At 31.2% G+C, this 6,000-nt stretch overlaps 1 protein-coding gene across 1 annotated transcript in view; it reads right to left on the reverse strand.

Annotated features, from left to right (window-relative positions):
- LOC111681384 (ecdysone 20-monooxygenase) overlaps positions 1-5,722 on the reverse strand; it is a 57,896-nt gene extending 52,174 nt beyond the window's left edge. Inside the window, exon 1 of the mRNA XM_046952140.1 lies at positions 5,494-5,722. The gene's annotated coding sequence lies outside the window, so the exon portion shown is untranslated. The remainder of the gene's footprint in view (positions 1-5,493) is intronic.
- Between the last annotated feature and the right edge of the window lie 278 nt (positions 5,723-6,000).

The raw sequence follows: 6,000 nt of genomic DNA on the forward strand, positions 1-6,000 counted from the left end.
TTGTGACCATAAACCATTCGAAGCAACAAAAGCGGAATTAAAAATATGGATGAGAAAATCCCATAAGGCCTCTTGGAATAATGAAACGGTGAGTAGAACCACAAAGATTCTAAGGGGTGACCCTGATGAGAGCATGACGAGAAATCTCCTCAAAATGAGCAAGTCTGAGGTTAGTATGATGATCTATACAAAATAGGACGTGCGGATTCAGACGAATGTAGAGCATGTGGAGAGGACAGTGAAACTCTGGAGCAATTTCTTTGCCACTGTCAGGCATTCGTCGAAGTTAGATCCAAGTATTTTGGAAGTGATGTTATTCTGGAAATGACATTCTTAACCAACACTGATTGGAAGATTCTTAGGAATTATGTCCAGAAAACATGGAAAAATAATACCCAAGCTGACCAGTATGTTATTAATGCTATATACCTCGATATATACCGTTAACTTTGGGTTACAAGATGTCATGTGCGTTCCCTATTGAAAGACGTCCTGGGCTTCATAACATGTGTCTAGGTTATTTCACTTATCTTCAACATATGAATAAAGAACCTGAGGATACTGCTTTTAATAAAGCCTTACCGAGTTGCTACTGAAACAGAGTTGGAGATATCAAGCGCAGATTCCTTTCTGGCAAACTCATTTATCTGTTTATTTCTAAAAACCCAACTTTGACATATCCTTTTTGCATTGCCTGACTATAGGTAAGTGATATTGTATGTGTTTAGTGAAATAAGTGCCGTTTGACTGTCGACACAACATTGTATGTTGCTACGAATATTGAGATCCTAAAGTACCCCACATACTAACATGAACGAGAATATATCAATCTGAAAAAACTACAGTTGTTGGGAAGATGGTTAGAGATACTTAATTCATCTTCTTCACAAAAGAAACCAGAACCAATTTCGCAGTAAATGTTTAAAACCGTCTGTTAAGATTGGTATGTTACCAATACATTACTGTCTCCTAGAAGGAACTCTGACATTCTGAAAACATAAGATAAAAACATTATACATTTGAATAATGCTCTAACTAGGTATAAAAGCTTATGAATTAACCCTTTTTCACAACATAAACTCTGAACCACTATGTGGGAGGTTATATAGTCGAATTTTGGTAAAGTTGGTTTATGATTATTATATTATATCTACTTGACCTCCAGCACAGAGATACAAGCCGAGACGATTCAAATCGGCGGCGGCTGGCCGCCGGTAATATTTTGCATGCCGCAATGCTGCTGACTTATTTCGGCTCAAAAATTAAGCCGGTTTAAACGTAGCCGCTGATAAAGAATCGTATATGTATTTCAGAAAATAATTTAACCAATTTGAACGGAGTTGCCACTAATGTATATTCTTATGGCTAGGCTTGATTCATTCCGATGCATCTTCTTGATCAAGTTCAATTATATCATTCTGTGAAATGATTTTGATTCTTCGGATGGTCGAACTAACCAATATTGGTTAAATCGTGTGCTGCGTAAAAACATTGGAATATAGGAACCATGTTTCTAATTACAGAGTAACTCATTGTAATACCAGTAGATCAATGAAATACACTCCACGCAGAGTCACTGAAACTTATATTAACCTTTGCCTTCTTTTAAATTCCGTCGATAAGACCTTAAATACAAGTCGAAATTCCGATCAAGAGAATTGAGCTCCATTTTGTGCCCGATATTTTAAGGTGTGTAAATGGAATTCAAATGAATTATTCAAGACACTTAAATGCTTCTTTTGACACATTCACTCCAGAATACAAATCTAAAGAACATCAAGTATTTCTGATTTCTTAATATTTACACTACCTCAAAAAAAGGGATCGGAGATTGCTAACGAGTTTAATTTTTGTGTGAGGGAAAAAAGAAATATCAACAATCTCTTTCTCTCACACACAAAATCAAAAGTTTCTCAACAAAAGTTTCCTTTTACTTTTATAAGCGTCACAAGCAGCGCACAAACATGTCAGCTGCTTTTGACATTTTATACATTAATTGTAAATAATGGACGGATTAGTGAGGCAAAGTACTATGCCTGAGATTCGTTAAAACCATTTTCTTTTAAAATCGTGCTCATACTCAAGCTACCCACGTTACTCTATTTGTAAACACTTTACTCTGACTGCAATAAAAACAGATCTCATATAAAACTTACAATGTAAAAAAATAAAAAAAATAATGCAAATAATAATAAAATACAATTAAATGAAATTAAGATTTATAATAATAAGAATCTAAAATAAGAGAGTAAGTTTAACTAGAAGAAGAACAAGAAGACTATGAAGAATAAAAAAAAAACATGAAATAAGACCAAGATTCTCTTGTGACCCAATGATCCAGTGTTTCTACAAATGCACTATTTACAAACACACACACACTCGAACACACCCATAAACTTAACACACAGATAAGGAATCAATTCAAGGGAATAAATGCAATTGAAATTAATGTGATCAAGTAGCAGACTAAAGATCTGTAAATGTGAATGTTTGAATGAAGGGATCTGTGATTGTAGGGACAAAGTTACTTATAGAATATATTTGTTTAAATATATAAACATTTTAATTTAAAGTGTTAATAAATATGATCACTTATAGTAAATGTTCCAAATATCGTTTGAATGAAGCAATACCATACCCCCCATTCAATTGCGTAGCTTAGACTTTAGCTTTAATCGGATCTTTGCAAAATCAGCGTCTTGTCAATTAAAACTTGATTTTGAATTGCAATTTGTTGCTGTTGTTGTTGTTGTTGTTGTTGCTGCAGTTGTTATTTGCGGCAGCTCTTGTTATTGTCTACCATATTTATTTACATTTGTCTATTTATTAAAAGCGATCGTCTCAATTGTTTTTAAAGTAAATTGTTTAAAGAATATGAGACATCCATGTATTCATCATTATGTTGACGACAGTAATTTAGATTTAATAGACTACTACAACAACTACTGCAGCAAAACAGCAATAACAACAATAATTTGCTATTTATTTCTGCTGCTGTTGTTGTTGCTGCACTTGCAGCAATTGTTATTGTATGTAAATAATCATGTTAAAAGTTCAATAAATTCTATTTTATTTGCTTTTTTTTAATTTAAGCATTTTAATTGTTTGATTAATGCAATTTATTTTATTTTTTCTGTTTCTCAATAAAATTATCAACATTGTTGCAATTGTTTTATTTTTCAAATTCGCAACAACTTTTTTTAATTAAATCTATAAAATTCTAATGACAATATTAAACCAAGAAAAGGGTTAAATTTTCCTTAACATTCACAATTCCTGAATTTTCTATTTGGTTGCCAAATTAAGTAGATATTATTACAACAACAATGAAGCAAATATTGTTAGAAATCAGTCCATAATATTATCACATCAATCACTTTATAACTAATTGTCGTCATACTCTCATACAGCTCGTAAAGATATCATGCATTCAAAAAGTTGTTAAGTCATCAATGAACTGTTTGAAATCAGACGGCACGTAGACCCATATTTGATGACTCTTTAAAAAGGTTTCACGAACTTTATTTGATATTTAAATTATTCAAATATAATACGAGTGCAAAATTTTACGATATTTATTAGATTAGATAGAGAAAAAGCCTAGATAAGATCTGAAAGTGTCTATTTCCATTTGATGAAAGTGATTTGTTTCACGTTTTTTAAAGAAACTATTATCGAGAAGGTAAAATTTGCAAAAAGTGTTGTTGATATAACGATTATTTGATAATTGTAGTAATAAGTGGAATTAGTTTTATCATAAGTAAGACCCAAGTTCAAGGTCGGACCAATTATGATGAAATAGTTGGAAATATGAACTAAGCAGCAACATTTCTGAAAAGCGGGTTTCTTTTAACATTATGTAACTGATTAATTAGTTATGTTACTTAACTAACTAAATAACTAACTAACTAACTAAGCAACTAACTAACTAACTAACTAACTAACTAACTGACTGACTGACTGACTGACTAACCAACTAACTGGCTAACTAACTAACTAACTAACTAACTAACTAACTAACTAACTAACTAACTAACTAACTAACTAACTAACTAATTAACTAACTAACTAACTAACTAACTAACTAACTAACTAACTAACTAACTAACTAACTAATGGTTCACATACCTCACCCAAGACACATGGATACTTCCTTTTAAAATATTATATACTTAAGATATGCTCATTTTAAGGTGATTCCTTGCCTTGTTTTCATTTTGGTTATTCCATAGGATCATTGTGGTTCTACCCACTCTTTTATTATTCCCAGAGGCCTTATGTAATTGTCTCACTCATATTTTTAATTCAGCTTTCGTTGCATCGAATGGTTTCGTGTTCGTTTTGTAGCTTCCTTGTCCTTGAAGCTAATACCCTTTTGTAGTCGACTTCTAACGAGGGGCTTGACGCCCAAAGATGTAAACCTTACCTCTGGGAGAGTATACAGTTAAAATTTTCTTTCAATCCAATACGGTCTTTGTATGTTTATGTCTATGAGTTTGTGTATGTTTATGAGTTTGCCCCGGATTGAAATTACACCAAGATGAGGGAAGATCATCAAGGTAACTTGCCCCGGGGGGACAAACATCGAGTGTACAATAAATTAGTATTGATGCTCAATAAGTCATTGTGTTTGTAAGCAATTCTGACTGTGAAAGATCTAAGATCGTTGTCAACAACTCTTTACCTTGCAGTAAGGATTTCAAAAAGAACTGTAGTTATTTTTTTCATTCAGACATACTTATTAGGAATGTAGATATACTTATTAGGAATCAATATACACATACATTATGCTAAGTAATATTTGAAGTAATTCCATTTTAAAAACAAGTAAGAATCTATCGGGCTTGCCGACCATATGATACCTTACACCAGTAAAAAAAGGTGGATTACTTTTTAATAATAAAGCTATTAAGTTCTTTCTTTTTGTCCTAATTCCAACTTGTAATTATTGATTTTTAAGACATGTTTGTATCAGGATTAGGTTCAACAGGTTGTACATTGTATCAGGATTAGGGTCAACATGGGTCAAGTTACATTCAGACTTCCACAAAACTAAGTTCCGCTAATTTTGGTAGAGAACATTTAACATAATTATGAGCTCAAAACAGAACGGTTGTATAGCCCCTATACAACCGATTGTAACCGTTTTAAAGAGGCTTCGTCCTGTAGCCAATAGAAACTTTTGTATAAAATTTTCTTAAAATATCTTGAAAATTGCGACTTGTGGTTTGATAAGAAGTTAACATGGACGGACATAGCTAAATCGATTTAGATAATTCTGAATCTAAGTCAATTTATATACTTTAAGGTGGATATAGAATCAATTTTTTAATGCGTTACAAGCATCAGCACAAACCCAATATACCCAATAAAAATGCTCATGTTTCAACATGCTATTCGTAATAAACATTTCTTTCACGAAATTCCTAGACTTCAAATTTCATATAATGATGAAATTATGAATAATATTAAATCTACTAAAAGACTACTTACCAAATCAAAATCTGTTTACATTAAATTATTTATTTGGCGACATTTAAAACAAAATCCAAACGTAAGAAAATTGATAAATTATGGTAAAATAATCTCGACAAAATAACATTTGTTGAGGATAAATAAATATTTAACAGGAAATGATAAATTAATAAATAAATAAATATACAACAACAAATTACACGTTATTTTTACAAATCAAATAAAATAAAGACACTGCTAACTAAAACACTACCGAACGCAGTAATGCAAATAAACTACACTATAACTTACTTATTACACTGAGGAGTTTTAAATTAAAATTTCAGATTAAATTATTTGCTATAAAAAAAGTTAATGCAAATAAAAATATAAAAACAAATGGAAAATGTGTAAATATGTATATGAGAGTTCCCTTTTTATTAAACAACTCGCAGCAATAATAAATTTTTTTATAGAAAAGAAACTAAATAAAATGGAGCATTAAATCTAATGGGGTTTTATCATCAACAAATGAACTAACAGTGG

This window comes from Lucilia cuprina, chromosome 5 (genome assembly GCF_022045245.1).
Source record: "Lucilia cuprina isolate Lc7/37 chromosome 5, ASM2204524v1, whole genome shotgun sequence".
Lineage (NCBI taxonomy): Eukaryota > Metazoa > Arthropoda > Insecta > Diptera > Calliphoridae > Lucilia > Lucilia cuprina.